Here is a 17,603-nt window from a genome sequence, read left to right as displayed (position 1 = left end):
GCTTTGTGTTCTTGTACAGCCTGAATAGTTGGTGACCTTTGTTTATAGCACCCTATAATATCCTTCTGCAAAAAATCTTAGTCTGGGTATTCCATTGCTACAGCAGGTCACAATCCCACAAATTCACTGTAATATTATCCACATATGGCCTCAGCCTTTCTCTCTGTCCTTCTGGCCTTATGCATTCAACCTACCTCTTGCTTTGTTTCACTTGAGACAGAGTTCCAATTTCTAGGAATTGAATATCTGCCTCTTGAAGAGGCCAATTCAGATGCCAAGATTCTGGAATAATGATAGTTACATCAACACCTGTGTCCACTAACCCTCAATTACGATGTTATTTATATACACTCTTAGCTTTGGTCTTTTACTATTTATAGAGGTCTGCCAAAATTATGCTTCCTATTTCCTATTGGAATTTTTGATTCATCCTCAATGTTTATTCCATCATCCAGAACAGTACGGGTTTTTTTTGTTACAGCAGACAATGGATTTTTAAAATTTTCCTGCTGGGGCATGTTCTCCACATTAACTGGGAATGACTAGACCACATTTGACTTTGGGGCCTGAGAGAGGCCCCACAAGGGGTTTCCTGAGGGTATCAGGTTGCCTTGATTGTCTTCTGTTGATCCAATTGGCCTTTGCCACATCTTCTGCATAATCCAGAAGACTGAGACTTTCTATTCTTGCCATTCCCAGAGAAGACATTATTTCTAGAAATTCCTTGTCTACAATCCATTGTCAGATTTCCTATTCTACCACAGTTAAAACATTTGGCAGTTTGATGTCTTCTCATAACTTTGGAAATTGCTTCTCCTACTTAAGCCTCAGTAATATAGTCAAATGTTTCAATGTTCACTGTATGCAGGATCCATCAATCCAATGGTGCTGATCTAACCTTTAAAGATCTAAGTATCTTTTTGCATTCTAAGTTGGAATTTTAAGAAGCCAGAGATTCAATAAGTACTTGTCTAGCTTCTGTGTCTGTTACTCCTATTTGTACAGCCTTGGTTAATCTTTGTAAGAAGTAATGAAAGGGTTCTCTTTGTCTCTGTTTAACCATAATATAAGATTCCATTCTTTTTCATCATGCTTGAATTCTGTCCCAAGCATTTAAGGCTGCTGTGTTGCCACATTTCATAGGGACAAGATGTGTTTATCATAAAGAGCTTCATCCTGTGGGTCAATATAAATATTCTCACCAATAATTTATCTCACCTTTTATCTTGGAAAGACACAAATTCTTTTGCTTTTCCCTGTTGTTCTAATTTTTTTCTTCTTCTCACTAATAGCATTTCCATAGCAGTTGAGTTCCATCTCCATGGACTGCTGAGACTAATTAGGGCTAATCATGTGGGGTAGGTAGCCTTATTGCTTGAAGCCCATGTTTTACCATTTTGCTAACAAATGGTGAATGCAAACCATAAGATACTACTGCTTGCTTAATTTCTTTTAGATCGCTTATACCTATAGGTTTCCATTTACAATCTTTGGATCCTTTTGTCCATTTAGAACTTGATGGTCTGCTAGAAGTGATTACAAGCTAGGAAGTTAAAATCCTGGATAAGTCATCTCTGATTCTGACACGTACTGGTGATGTTAAATCCTGTCCTTGAACCTTCTTTCCCTGCTCATCAGCTCTGATAATTTCCTTAGTCATTTCAAATCATTTTACCACTGCCTTTTGTAAAGCCCAAATCTTTTGACCTGCATATAATTCTAGTGCTTTCATTGAATCATTTAGCCTCTGGTTCTTATTCTGCACATATGATACCAAAGTATGAAAAATTTCCATTAAGCATAACTTCTCATTCTTGGATATCATTAGGATGATGTGCTGATAACCTTCCTGGAAAAATATTCTATCTGCTAATTTATTATAACTTTTTAGCAGATTTTGATTGTCAAATTCAACAGTCAAATTCAATGAGTTCTTTCAGATTATTTCTCAGTACTCTTTAATATGGATTGAATTTTGTCTGTCAAATTAATTTTGTCCTTTTCAATGCTATTAATTTTCTTAGCTAACTTTTTCTTTTCAATGGTATTAATCTTGTCAGCTTGCTGTTCATTATTAGTGTGTAAAGACTGTATCATTTCTTAAAGTGCCTGATTCTTGGCTCTCTTAATTCTTAAGGATATAATATGAAAAACAAAGCTAAGTCCCAATATCCAATAAATGGATGTATCAGAAAAACCATATAAACCTTGCAGAATACCATCCATAGTATAAGCAAAAAGGTTATTAAATTCCTGGATGCTAAAGTTATCTGCAATTATATAACTTTCAAATTTATTGATTTATTTTTTAATCAAATAAAGTTACCTCCATTAAGAGATTTTAGTAAATTGTTGTAGATGTAATAATCTTTATTTGCCAACAGGTGTTGTCACCACATAGCGGCAGAGAGAAGCAACCAGCGGTAGCATAAAGAGTCCTGCTCAGTTCCACACTGGCATCTGCTTAAATACTGACAAATATGTTTTGCGTGACAAATTAAGAGCAATTAAATAAATTTGATGGCCAGAATATCAAGGAAGCCAGAGCTTGTGAGCAGGGAACAGAAACTGGAAAGTGTGCAAGTCACCACACAGCTGGGAAAGTGGCACAGGGGGGCATGCATGAGCCAGGGAAATTGCCAAGTTGCTGTACGGTAACTCCACAGTGGTGGGGTTTTGGCAAAAAACCACTTAGTAGGTGAAATCAAGCCAGGCAGGTGGGGGCGGAGACCTTCTGGGCCTCAGATCTTTTGGGCCTTTTGGGCCTGTCCTAGTAGGCATGGAATTGGGATTCACATGAGCAGCAGATGAAGATAGATGCTATAGAGTAATCCCATACTCACTTAAATTTGAGTATAATAAAGGGTTCTTTATTCAGGGGTAGACTCACAGATCACAGTCCTCTGCACAAATGCTGAGCAGGAACCAAATCCAGCAGCCAAGAGAGAGCATACAAGCTTAACGGCTGCATTTATAGTATAGAGACCACATCCCAAGCGGTCTGGTATCTTAAAGGCTATTGGCTGAAGAAGTTCCCACAGCCCCTCTCCCTTTTGTCTAAATAAGAAAGTTCTAAGCCTATCTCAAAAAACAAGGTGAAGAGAGATTCAGGAAGGCATTTCTATTGATCATAGTCTGTATACACACACGCACGTGCACACACACACATGCATTCATGCATGCATGCAACTCATACACACACTCACCAAAATCTTAAAATTTACATTTTATTTTGTTTCTGGATTTATTTGGTTTTCAGTTTGATATATTCTTTTCCCAGGAAGAAAAAAGCTATGATACAAACAAGGAGACACTGAACTTACTGTCTTAAGCAATTAACAGACCATGCCTCCTCAGTGGTCACTTTCTAGTTTTGTGAACTTGTATTTCCACATTGACTATGAGTTACTTACTCAGCTTGTCAATGCAATTGTCAGTCCATATAGTAATAGTTCATCTGGCACCTCTACATTCTTCCTCAAAATATATACTAATGCCTCTAGGCACAGATTCTGAGAAGAATAAATAGAATCATTCAGTTGCTCCAATAGGCATCACTCAACTGCCTTGAAAGGCAGGCATTAATGCACACCCAGTCACAGCCACATCCCTCCACCAGGAGCTAGTAGGCTTGCAACAAGACTTTCAGATTTTATTTTTCTATTCCCTGGAGCCACCATGCATAGCGTCATCTTTGGTGTTATACTTTGAATTATATAGATCCAGGAAAATAAAAGAGAAAAATATAGAGCTTTCAAGAGCCTTCTTCTAGGATTCATTTGTGAGATGGTCAAAGACTCGGGTACTAAAACAGCTACTTTTAAAAAGAACATTCTGAGCATAAAATGTTCTGTTAGTGCAATAATTTTTTTTAGTTGCTTTGTCTTGCTACAGATAAGATGTATACTGAGGAAAGACAATGTATATTGCTGCTGTCTAATTTTGGACCCTTCCCTTCAAGCCCAGTCCAGGTTTTCTCTTCTAGGGAAGGCAGCTGTTAGCATTGTGAGACTGTTATGCTCTGCACTCCTTTTTGCCTTTTAGGAAATATTCAGTATTTCAATATTTTTAGCTAAGCTCAGGTCAAAGGAAAGCTACAGAGAAGGACATCAGAGAAGACTTGCTGGCATTAGGTGATCGAGGATGGAGCTGCCTCCAGAATTCATGAAGTCTCCATAAAGCCTGAATCAAGTGTGTTTTCCTAGTTCTGCCTTCCAAAATATTTAATAGGCTGCTTCCAGCCAGCCCAGAAAAGAAAATACCAGAGGGTTGGCTTGCCTGTTTCTTTAATTCCCTCACATAAATCACAGGGAATCCTTGGTGCACAAGGCCATTTTTGGTGGATAGCAAGACTTCAAAGGAGGTCAGCAAGGAAGGGAAGGATGGGGAAAAGGCAGGATGGTGGAGGGAGGGAGAGCTAAAGATGGAGGTTGAGGGAGTTGAGAGAGAAAGGGAGAGAATGAGGAAGGAATGTATGAGAGGAAGAGAGTGAAGGAAGGAGAGAGAGAAAGAGAGAGGTAAAGGGGGGAGAAGAAAGGACAGAGAAAGAGAGGAGCGACCCAATGAGGAAGGGCTGCCACACTGTACTCTGACACCTTATTGTCAGTATCAAAGACCTCCTGGAGCCCCTTGTTAGAGGAGATTCCCTACCTGGAATGCCAAGTAAAAGGTCTCTGCACCCTCTTGGATATGTCTCTAGATTATGTTCCTCACATTTTTGAGGCTCTCATTCAAATAAGCTAATTTCCTCTCCACCTGTTTTAGCCATGGTTTTTCTTACATCTTTTCCTCTCCCTTTTCACCGTACGTATTTGCCACACTCAAACCACAAAGCCCCCAGTCCATTCTCAATGCATTTTCTCCAGGAACCCAGATGTGGCTTCTGCAGTTGGCCTTAACCCTGTCCCTGTGTGCTTTCTTCCGCTTGACTTTTCTTTTTGGTTATTATCATCAACATCCATTACACTTTTATTAATCTCTCTTATGTTTTACTTACTCTTCTAATTGAAACATAAGCTCCAGGGTAAGAGGTGCTTCTTTGGATTGTCCACTGCTGTGTTTCCAATGTCTAAAACAGAATCAAACATGCTATTGGCTAAACATATACTCTAAATAAATGAGTGCTTCCTAGGTGATTATACCCCTTACAAGTCACCAGAGACATACTCAGTGCTCAGCTTCACGGCTTCCAAAAAAATTTAACAGTGTCTTGGAGTAGAACGTTGGGAAAAAAGAGATGATAACTGAGGACAGCGCTGACATGTGCCTGGAAATGTCTGTTCCTCGTCTGTGTATCCTTACACAGAATTTCTACTTCCTGAAAATACCTAAAGGAAAGTATGCATGGCAGCAGAATGTTCAGTACTTAAGGAGCCACAATGGAAGGATTCCAAAACAGGCTGTAATTACAAGCAGCAGAAAGCAGTGAGCTAAGAGCTCTACCACCCACTGCAAAGAGCAGTCACTTTCTGGCAATTTGGATGAGAATGGAATTATTTCTTCACCTTAAAAGACAGCTATGGCAGGGGCTAGAAATATGGCTTAACCTCTAAGTGCTTGACTTGCTAGCAAAAGGACCCAAGTTAGATTCTCAGAACCTATAAAAAAAGCAAAAGCTATAGTACAAGCTTGTAATCCCAACACTAAGAGTGGCATAGAGGGATTCCTGAGTCTTCTGGCCAGCCAGTCTAGCAAATTCCAGCATCAGTGAAAGACGCCATCTCTCGATTCAAGATGGAGACTGATGGAGGTGATCACCTGACCTTGACTTCTGGGCTCCACATGCCTGTGTGTACATGCGCATGTGAAAATACCCACTCACATCCACTCCTACCAACACCGCACACCAATCATCTCAGGAGAGAAGATGTAAAGGAACCAACCTTACCAAATATGGCTCATTGGTGTGGGACCTAAATAGAAATTAATTTTTCCTAATCTTTGTCATATTTGGGTTTATAATGAATTGTTCACAAAGTAGTAAATGTAACTATTGTAAGAATGGGTAGCAATATTGGGAAACAGAAATAAATAGAAGGATCTGATTGATGGTAACAAGATTAAAATATACTGCTGGCAGATAAAAAAACTAAGTACTCTTTCTGAAAATTTGGAGGAAGTGGCAAATGATATCAGATAAACACGGCAGCTGTGAGTATACTACAGAGAAATGACAGATGGGGCCGGAGATAGCAAGGTGAAGCTTTGGAGGCTTTTGGAGGGAGCCTGTCTAATATAGAGATAGGGATGAAAATGGTTATTCGAAATGTTCCGGTCACAACAAGAGTCATCAGACAAAAATGCATTCCCACAATATAAAGAAACACAGTGAGGGGCAAAGAGCACAGCCAGGAATCAGGTCAGAATGCCTGCCACACAAGCTTGATGACCTGAGTTCAATCGCTGCAATCTAAGGTAGAAGGGAAAAAGCTGAGTTTTGAAGGTTGCCCTCTGACTTTGCTACACATACACCATACACATACAACACATAACAACGATAATGGCAATGATAATAAAAAGTAAAAGCTTAAAAAATAAACAGCCATTTGCATTCATGCCATTTCACCTCACCAATCAGTGTCTAGCAACCAGCGTGTGCGCTTGTGTTACTTTCAAGAAGCGAGTGTGTGCCATGTCTGTGTTAATGGGACCATTCTCTGTACAACCTCCCTGGAGCCCAACAACAGGACATGGTGTGGTGTTTTTCCAATGGAGGTAACTCAGCAAACCCTTCACCTCCTGAAGAGCAAGAGTCATACTTTTGCTGGGAAGTTGCACTCACCTAGTACATGTCACTGAAGAGGTATAGACCAACTACCTCTCTCTATAGCCTCAGATCTTCCGTGTGTGTGTTACCTGCCTTGTAGTGAAGAGAAGCTATGGGGCATCATCTTCTCAGGCTTTAGTTAACACAGCATAAGGGCAACTCAAGTCTAATTAAGGATTAAAGCTTAAACTAGCAAATTATCCTATCTTTAGAAAATTATTTTCCACTCTACATTTTCATTTCCTACTCAAAAAAAACTTCTCTGAACTCTACAATTTTCCTTGATGTTGATTCTGTTATAACATTGACTGTACTGTGTCCAGTGTGGAGACAGAAGTCTGCATATCTCTTTTCTCCCATTTTCCCACTAACTCAAGAAAAGTGCCACACAGGGTTTGCCTGAATTCCCACAACGGTTTCCTTCCTCCCCCCCCATTGCCTTTTGTCCTTCCACTTCCCTTAGATGTTTCTCTAGAATTGTTTTCCTTGAATCATTTACCATAGCCCACTAGGAGGTCTGGAATCTAACTACAACCAAATAGAGCAAGAGAAGATGTTCTTTGTTCTGTGAAGGGTATAGAAAAGGCAGAATTTATAGAAGTCAGGATGAAATCACATCTGTGGCTTAAGAGCACAGGATTATTTAAGAACTCTGAATGTCTGTCTTCCAATAAAATATCATCAAGAGCAGTAGTAGTGAAAATGGAGAAAGTGTCATTATTGCTGAACTGAGAACATTACCAGCATCTTGCCAGTCCTACATTGCCCGTCCTTTTTCTAGAAGAAGCATCTGGAGTTTCACAACGTACTGACATGGTGAATCAAAGAAGCGGGTATTAGTAATAATAACTGGGAACTGATTGGTGTAGATCATCATATATATCTATATCTATATATCTCTATCTATATATATCCTATAAATTACTTCACTTAATCCTGACCAACACCTTAGAGCTAATCATTAGCATCTGAAGCTCAGGGAGAATGCCCCATTCACAGATGGGTATTTGAGGCCTTGAAGGGCTTGGATTTAAGGTCACATTGGACTGATTCCATGTTGGAAAATCTTTCCACAAATACTGAAATAATAAAGTAGCCTATTGTTATCCAAATATCTGGGATGAAGGAAAGTAGAGACATTTTAGTAAATTCTCCACTTGACACGCTGTTCAGATTTCTATTTTACAATCTAGTACAGGAGAAATAGCATAAACCCAACACATTTTGTACTTAGCTGTGTGATAATCACAGCAAAAGTATTGCTTTGTTTGTGCTACCAACATGGTTTTCTTCCTGACTCCATCTTGGTGATTGATCTTGAAACACACAACCCTCCCTTGGGCTTTCAGGCCAGTTTTCCAACAAGGTCCAATTCGGGATTATATGAAAGAATTCTTCATTGTTTTGATGTTGTAGAATTAGAATATTTAGCAGCAGCTGTAGAAGGGCGCTGACTGAACTAACAGAGTTTACAATAGTCACAGCCCTGTTCAGTACAGGTCTAGTTACTGAGCTTCTGGATTCTTTTTAGAACAGTCTGGGAAACATGTGGGAAGAGCAGGGCTGGACTGATTGCTTTCAGAAGGCCTGGAGCAATGAATATCTATCACAAGAGCAACAAATATCTACCACAATTCGCTATGAACATAGCCTTCTCCCCCAAGGGAGAAATTTGATTTTTATTTAAAACTCGAAATTGTGGTTGATGCATTTCTCTGTGCTATGTTATATTAACAATGTGCCAAATGGACTGCAGCTGCTGTTTCTCCTCCTGATCATCCTTTTCCTCTTCCATTTCTTCTTCTTCTTTCTTTTATGTGTATTGAAAATAGACCTTTTTCATATAATATATCCTGGCTACAGTTTCCCCTCCCTCTACTGCTCTCTCTTCTTCCCCATCCAGTTTAATATTTAAATACAACAAATGGGCCTACCACTGTGAAGTTGACAAATATCAGCTCTGTTTATATGTGGCTCAACTTGGGGATGTTTTTAAAGGCCCAGTAACAGTAGGCAGTCTTTCTTTTTCTGTAGAGTGTTATTTAGAAACTCAGGAGGAAAATTTAGGAAGAGCTTGGGCCTTGGAATCAGAATATTCTTGTTTAAAACCATAGTCTGTCCATTTATACTTGTGAGTCTTCGGAAAAATTATTGAACCTCTCTGTATGTTAAGTGCTTTCAATATGTAAACAGATAATTGTCACACATTTTGGGCTATTAAAAGATATTAAAAGTGTATTAATATTAAAAGATATTAAAGTAGGTAATAAATAATATGCAATATTGCAATTAATTTTCTCTTACTATATGTCAATCTCTAAAAGTACAATAGTTTTAAGAATTAGAATGGAGAAAAGGGAGTGGCCATCAGAATACACTAGAATGTGCAAAACCGAAATGTTAAATAGGTGTGCTCACGTTAGGCACTGTGAGATAAAACAAAGCCTCCGTCTTTTCTAACTGTGTGTGTGTGTATGTGTGTGTGTGTGTGTGTATGTGTGTGTGTATGTGTGTGTATGTGTGTATGTGTGTGTATGTGTGTGTGTATTGTGTGTATATGTGTGTATGTGTGTGGTATATATTTACAGATACATGTGACCATATGTGCACCCATAGAGGCCAAAGAACCATATTTGATATTTTCCTCTATTATTCTCTGAAATAGTCTCTCACAAAATTTGGGATACGCTGAATTGCTAGGCTGGCCAGACAGTGAGTCCTTGGGATTCTTTTGTCCCTGCTACTTCAACATTGATAACGGATGTGCACCGCCACCTCCAAATTTTTGCGTGAGTACTGAGGATCTGAGTTTAGGTCCTCATGAAGTTTTACCCATTAAACCATCTCTCTAACCCAAGACTACCTATCCTTATATAATGATCAGAGATCCGGATCAGAGAGAAATCTAATCCTTGTCACTCATTTTAGAGTAGAGAACGCTAGACAGACATAAGGAGGACTAAGGAGAGACAAGGGAGGAAGGGAGGGAAGGAAGGAGAGAGGGACAGAGGAAGGATAGGAGGGGAAAAAGGAGGATCGAAAATAGGAATCACAAGTTTGTATCCCAAATGTGTTCTCTCTTCTTTTCTTTTTCACACAGCCTTCTTCCTGCCACTCTTGGTTTTGGATGAGTCTTCAGTGGGCCTTCTTCCACAGACACAACCTAGAAAGTTTTCTCTTTTCTGTTTGTATGTTACTTATGCCCCATGTAGTACCTGTGAATTTGGACTGAAAGTGAGATCAAGCATAAGAAGAGAGAAAAAGGAAATAGAGTTTCCATGATGTGGCCCAACAGAATTTCTACATCCATAGCCCAGGCATAGTCTTACTGATTCAGAAGACTGGGGGGAAATCCCAGAGCAGGCAACATTTCTCTATGAACAGAGAAAACTTAACCTCAAGCCAGACTGACCTTCTTCGACCCTAAATACCCAGAACTTACAAAAGACCATCACATTTTTTTTTCCTAGATCAGTGATAGCCATCTTCCTAGTTTCTGTTTCTCAATATGCCACTAGGAAGATCATCGGATCAAAGCTTACCCTTATGGTGTAGGAGCATCCTGAAACATTTATGGCCTAAGGGATCACTTCAATCTCTGTTTCAGGGGGTGGAAAAATAGGGTGTTATTCATGAAATAGTAAAAGGAGAAAATGTCACCTACTCAGTGTAACTCCTTGGCCTTTTCTTTTTCATGTCCTTCTTTCCACAAAAAAACTTAGCTGAATACTGAATGCAAACTGTCCAAGTTCTTTCCCTTTCCTTCCCTTTCTTCTTCCTTCAGCATTCAGATGTGAGTGAGTTTTGTGTATGACCATGGGAAATATTAAACTCATATAATTGGAGCGAGTCATCCTGTACTGTTGATGTGTGAGAGACGCCATTTAAAAAAAATCTGGGTAAGCTAAAACATATCATGAATAAGAAATAACAACGCGCCCTGACTTGACATGGCTTCGTACAGACATGTTTAGGATGAGTGAAGAGACTTCTTGACTACCGAGTTATCCCTTTGCATTGATAGCATTGATTCAAAGTCTTGTTTTCATGGTCATAAAGTTATTTCACTCCTGTTCTCATCTTTCCCCTTTTTATTACACAGTAGATACACATAATCTTCTCATCCTTCAGTTTATTTGACAAACTTCTCTTCTCAGCCTAAATCTGTGTTTTAGGCTTTCTCATTGGGCCTGGGCATGGTCTGGGCACAGTGCTGTGTGTTTGTGGTTCGTCACTTTCCTTGACCCCTGGTCTGCAGGTAGAAAGAAATGCCTTTATCTTTACCCTTGCTGTCACTATGGGTGAAGAATCAAAGTTTCTCTTTATCATCTGTTAGAATCTGAATCCCAGACCTAAAAGGATTGTGCTGGTTCTCCACAGCCACTATATAATGCTTCATCCTAGAAAAATATTTTAACTTTCAGAGGGCCAAAGGGGTTAGAAGAAAATTATTAATATGATTATAAATAGCCCCTAAACGACCTGGGTGTTTGTAAATAAATCACGTCTTAATTCTGTTTCTATCCCTCCTACTATGGCTTCATCTTGCTGTCAGTGATAATTGCTCAGTAGCAATCAACCAACAAACCTGGCCTCTCCTCTTTTCACCATGGTTTCATGCATAGGAGAACACAGATCTGTGGCTCTCACCACTCTGGCCGAATATCTGCTGAATCGGAAGTTCAGGCACACAATTTTCAAACTTCCAAACACTAATTCCCCCTGAAATGCATAAAACCTCCCATTAAGGATATTTATGAACTACAAGTCACAAGTATGTCCTTGGTCATTTGCTTCCAAATGATTATTATCTTATTAAACCATGTCTACAGTACACCTTTATCATGATGGGGCTCTGCCCTAAATCGCCACCTCGCCTCTTCCATCCACTGATGACCTTAGTAGTACACAGGGCTGAGGGGAAAGCCTGGTGTGAATTATATTTCCATGCCTCCTCCCTCCCCAGGATACAGATGGGTGGTGGTTACCCTGAAACAAAGGGTCTTGGAGACTTCAACTTCAGCCCCGTTATTATGTAGATCACAGAGATGTAAACATATTTAGAATGAGATATGAAGAAAAATTTAGTCTTCACAAAATATGAACCGTGGGCCTCTAGTAAATCTGGCCTGTCATTGTTCAGCCATGTAAATTCTCCTACATAATAACTTTCACACACACCATTGCATTTTTTCCTCCACCTCTTCCCTGAAGATTCTAAAGAAAAGGATCCAGATTTAGGTATTCCTAAATTCAGAGATATGGGCTCTAGAACGGGACCTGCCATTCAGAAATTGTTGTCCTGAAATTGTTCTCCTTCAGAACTTTTCATAGTTGGAAATAGAATGAAGTGAGCCCACATGTGAGTTCCACAAGATGCTAAGAAGAGCTCTCATGGAAAAAAAAATGAAATTTTGTAAATAGCAATTTAGCTCATCAAGTGAGACCATGATTAATGACCCTAGAACAATCTCATCTGGTTATCAGGAGGGAAAGGGAGGCATCCTTGTTCAGTAAGGCCAATGATAAAGCGTAGAGTCGAAGTCAGGGATGGGAGGTTGTCTCTTGACACATCTCTTTCCTTGGAAGCAAGATTTTTTTCCTACCCATATCCTTCTCTCTATTACTACCAGCCCCATCCTGAAACCAAGGTAAAAGCTGCACTTACCAGAGGTAAGAAAGTTCTCCAAATGGGCCTGAGCCCTTCTCAGACGTGGTGACAGAGGGGAGGACTGTGAGGCTGTCTCATATCGAAGACAGTGACTTTCTCTCTGTTCTCATTCAACTGTCAGCTCAAAAGGGGAAGCGGATGTGAGAAAACACACACACATCTGCACATGCATCTGCACTGTCCCCGCCTCCTCACTACCCACATCCTCTGCTTTAGCGTAGGAGACTGAAGAGCAAAGCATCTCTTACCTGTAAGCTCATAGGGAGGGAATTCATCCTCTGAGAGAACTGCTGTTGTGTTTACCACACTTAGGGATGATGGGAATCTGGGAAAGTCTCCCTTCAATTACTTAGAAGTAAAATCCACCCTTGCAGTCAAAGGGAAAAACAAGACTTGTCTCTCCATAAAAATCTATTCATAGTTATCTCAGAGAAGAGGACTTCTCCCTACCTGGGATTTTCATAACTTTCACTTTCAGGTAAATTCCCAGAAGCTTCCTCTTAAATACTATCAGTGAAAGCAATTTTTATGTATTTTTTTCAATTTTTATTGCATTTATTTGTATTTGTTTATGCATACATGCATTGTGTATGTACATACCCATGTCACAGCATGCATGCTATGGCTAGAGGACAGTTTGAAGGAGTGGGTCTTCTCCTTCTGCCATGTCGATCCTGGGGTTTGAACTCAGGTCATCAGGTTTAGCAGGTGTCTTCACTCACTGGCCACAGGTTTGTTACTGAACACTTTGCTTATTATGCTTAAACCAGTTCAGTTTTCCTTATCCTGGGAAATGACGACCTTTTTTAAAGAGTTGGACTTTCAAAGTCTATTACACCCTCGAGCTGGCTTCAGTTTGCCGTCTCCCAGTTTCAGGGAGCCTTACTGAACTCTTGAAGAGTTCCCCTCTTTCATTTTCATCCCAAGAGGCTCTTTTCCTAGGTGACTCCAAGTCTCATTAAACTGACAATTGAAATTAAGTACTACACTTACTTATAAATACTTATCGCAATAATCATTTTACAAAGCGCTCCTCTCATTTGCTAAATCTAACTGCTACCACATGTATATTCTCTTTTAATGTTAGGATTGTAGTGTGTTGGGTTTCATTTTCACCATGGTTCCAAATTCCATTTCAAGACCCAGCGGAGAACCCTCTGAAACAAGTTGAGCACAGTATGGTAGGGAAAAGTCCAAGTGAAGTTTTTGCTTAAAAAATTAAGTTCTGGGGACATGATTTTCTTTTCGTCTTTTATTTCCTTATTCTTCAAAAATGTCATGTATTTATTCACTGTATCTGAATCACATCCATCCTTCATCTCCCACCCTCCAACTCCTTACAGGGCCACGCCATAACATCAACCTTCCAACTTCATATTCTCCTTTTATCCTTTACTTTCAGATCACTAAGTTCAAGTAGTGCCACACCCCTAAAGAAAAGTGACTCTCTCTTTCATTGGTCAGAGACTGCTAAATAGTTCTTCATGCTGGAATTTTTATCTGGCTTGGTCTTATCTATGGATCTTGAATGGGCAATCATTGCTGTACTGGGTTCATGAGTTTAAGAGTCCAGGGAACAGTATTTCATGCCTCCCTGCCACATTCCTTACCTCTTTGATGAAGTCCCTGAGCTTTGGCATGGAGTTGACGCAGATGTCCCATTTACAACTGAGCATTTGCAGTCCGTTCATCTTGGCACTCTGTACAGTAACGTATCCTTCATTAACTGCTACCAACTGAGAAGCTCACTGACCAAAGTTGTGAGCAGCGGCACCAACCTACAAATAGGAAACATTTGATAACTTAGTCATTTAGACAGACAGCATCACCCAAAATTCTCCCATAAGGCCTGTGACTTACCTAGGCTGTGAATTTTGTCCATGTTTACAGCATTATGCATACATTTTCTCCTGTGAAGAAGACTATCTAGAGAACAATTGATTAATTCCATAGTCTTGCCACTATTGCACCAAATGAACACATCTGCCAGCTAGGCCAATATTGTATAATGCAGGGACCATCCGGGATAAGGCCATTAATGCCTTATTTTTCCTCCCATCAGCCTTCATAGAACCTTCCAGAATTATGAAAGCCAGCATCAGTGAGATTCTGGGTCCATTTGATTGAGTTTTCTGTGTCTTGCCACTAAAGTGTGTGGTGTCTTCAGCAATAGAGCCTTACTGTATTGTTTCAGTGGATAACTAAGAACAAAGGCAATTGTGTATATTGTTTTTGGTACCGCTGGGGGCCTGCTGATCAATAAATCATATGGGAGTAAAATTGTAATATTTTTTACATTTATTTATTTATTTAGCGTGTGTATGTGTGCGTGTACGTGTGTGTGTGTACATGCTATGGCTCACATGTGAAGGTCAGAAGATAATTTGTGGGAGTCAGTTTTCTCCTTCCAGCATGTGAGTTCCGAGGACCAAACTCAGGGCATGCCTGGCCCAAGCACCTTTTCTTACTGAGCCACCTCACTGGCTCTCTCGCAGATTATTTTATTAAATATACTACAAAGAAATGATAATTGTACTTTCTGTCTCTCGTCTCTTTAAACCTTCACCCTATCTCATTCTTTTATAGCCAGATATGAAAATGTCGAACAAATTACAAGATAGATGTTAAGTATACACAAAAGATAAAATTTAAATCTACTATAATTCCAGCATTTCCTGTTCTTCATTAATAGTTTTTCCATCTACAAATTGTCTGTAAAAATTGAGGAATTCTTAAATTTAATTTAAACTTTTTAAGTTTATAGAATTCATTATTTTCTTTAACTGTTGCATTTTACATGTTTTGGGTATGAAAATTAGCTATGTCAACTAGAAATCTGGAAACATAAGAGGAAATTTTAGCTTTTGCAAAATTAGGATATTGATATTGGCATTTGGTGTCTGAAAAGCAAAGATACCTTTGAAAGCATGTAATTGTTCAGAATAAGAAATAATTATCTTGGCCAAAAAGCCAACATTTTGTGAATGCCAATCATATAGTTTTTTTTTTAATCATATAGTTTTTGTGTTAGAAGATCAGCCCATGGAGTGACAGTCCAGCTGTTAGTAGCTCTGCAGTCATGGGCACGCTAACATCTGTAGGCCTCAGTTTTCCTGGGTACAAAATGGGACGATGATCCTGAAGAAACAATTTCAAAGGTAGAGGGATGGGGCCATCTAGAATGGCCGGTTATGCCCATCTCAAAGAATCAGTTATCACAGCTATTCTTAATGTTTCAGTAGATAAACTGTTTTCAGTTTATTCAGCTATGTTTCATTAAACCTTTTTCACAAGTAATTTCTAGGGATATTGGTTAATAAAAAAGAAAATTACTACTTGACCTTTCAATTTTAAAGAAAAAATTGTTCTTCTACAAGCAATTGCTGAAGCACAGAGATAAAGACTGTGCTTTCTGCAGTGTTTCTCCATGCTGCCTTCTGACTCATTAGGCCTCTGCTCTCTCAGATTCCCAGCCCCCTTATCTTTCATCTGCCCTGCCCCCATCCTCTGACTATATTTAACACCACAGACTTCACTGATCATGTTTTTCACACAGCTCATGAAAATATAGTCATTTGACATTTATGAAGCGGATGCCATTCAAGATGTCAGCCTTTTAAAAATACTTTTATTTTTCCTTTGGTTATAAACAAAACTCATATACTAACTGAAATAATAAAGTATGTGGCATCTGTATGTATGCCTCAAGGGTTTGACGCTGCATCTTATGGCCAATTTGTCGTTCCAAGATGGCTTTCTTTATTCTTTATAGAATTAGGTAAAAGCACAGAGTTGGATTAAGATACACCTGATTTCAATATGAGTATATGCCGATTACTCGATTTTACTCAATATCAGTGTCCTCTTCAGACAAAGTAAAATAATCCACTAAGATTCTCTTGACTTTAAAATATATAGCATCAACTCTTATATTAATTTAACCAATTTCTATTAATCTGCGTATCGTCATGTGACAGTGGCTTACTGGCTAAAGTTCCCAGTGTCTGAATCTGGTAACTCCATCTCTTCTCTCTGACTCCTCCCTTCTTTCTCCCAGCATACAGCCTAGTTTTCTCGGCCTAGTTCTGTTCTTCCCTGCCATAGGCTCAAAGCAATTCTTCATTCATTAACCAATAAAAACAACACATAGACAGAAGGACCTCCCACACCAAGGAAGATCAAGCCAGAAAGGAGCACTTCTCTGTGGCCTCTGCCTTAACTCCTGTCTCCAGGTTCCCACCCAGTTTGAGTTCCTGCTTTAGCTTCCCTCAGTGGACTGTTTCTTGTGCTATTTAAGCCAAATAAATGCTTTCCTTCTTAAAAAAAAAAATATATATATATATATATATATAGCATCTACACCATTTTTATTAGTTAATACCTATAATGTGGTTTGTTATGGAGAATTAAGATATTAAGATATTTGGCAAAACATATCATAAATGTAACAGAAAATGTTTTCAAGACTCTTGTCCGCTTAAGCCAAATATACACCACTTTTGAATAATGTCCATAGGCAGTGACATTCGAACCATTCTGACCTCTGATGTGCCCATTAGACAGATGGGTGGGACCAGGCACAAGTCTGAAGCTGAAGAGCTAAGGCTCATCTGGAAGGTTGCCCAGACCTGGGCCATAGCCAGGACAGCTGCCCAGAGAGGCTGCCCCATGATACAGAAGCTGCTGCTGCTGACAGCCCTGCCTGCGCTGCCTTAGCAGCTGGGCCCCACTGTCCAGGCCCAGATGCGTGACATCTGCTCCATTCAGAGCCGGGTTCCTATAATAAGAAAAAAGCTCTTTTGTGTAGGAGTCTGTTTCGTTAAACTGCTCACGTGAGATGTTTCATGATTTGATTCCTACATGTATCAAAGGACCAGAGTAGGAGGAGAGCCAGATATGGGGCTCCCGATTCTAATCTTATCCCTTGGGAGGCAGAAGCGACTCCCAGGCCAGCCTGGGCTGTAGCTGTGGATGGGGAGGAGGAACAGTGGCAGCTCATCAGGGGTTTCTTATGATGAGAAATATGTCTGTCAAGGTACTGTTGTTCTTTTCCATCCTGGGAGTGAAAGATCTTGAGGAGTGGGACCCTCTATTCTTGCCTGCCCCTTCTCCTGAATCCCTCCTCTCAGTGCACAGAGGTCTAGATGATAAGTCCAGCAGAACTAA

General features: G+C 39.7%; 1 protein-coding gene across 3 annotated transcripts in view; it reads right to left on the bottom strand.

Moving 5' to 3' along the window:
• Tespa1 (thymocyte expressed, positive selection associated 1) overlaps positions 1 to 12,629 on the bottom strand; it is a 32,798-nt gene extending 20,169 nt beyond the window's left edge. For 2 of the 3 annotated variants that reach the window (XM_075954526.1, XM_075954528.1), the window contains exon 1: positions 12,435 to 12,629. The gene's annotated coding sequence lies outside the window, so the exon portion shown is untranslated. Of the gene's footprint in view, positions 1 to 4,996; positions 5,069 to 12,434 lie in introns of all 3 variants that reach the window. The other variant, XM_075954527.1, reaches the window with a different exon arrangement.
• Between the last annotated feature and the right edge of the window lie 4,974 nt (positions 12,630 to 17,603).

Source organism: Microtus pennsylvanicus, chromosome 20 (assembly GCF_037038515.1).
Source record: "Microtus pennsylvanicus isolate mMicPen1 chromosome 20, mMicPen1.hap1, whole genome shotgun sequence".
NCBI lineage: Eukaryota > Metazoa > Chordata > Mammalia > Rodentia > Cricetidae > Microtus > Microtus pennsylvanicus.
Note: the sequence above shows the minus strand (reverse complement) of the source record. Positions and strands in the feature narration are given on the sequence as shown.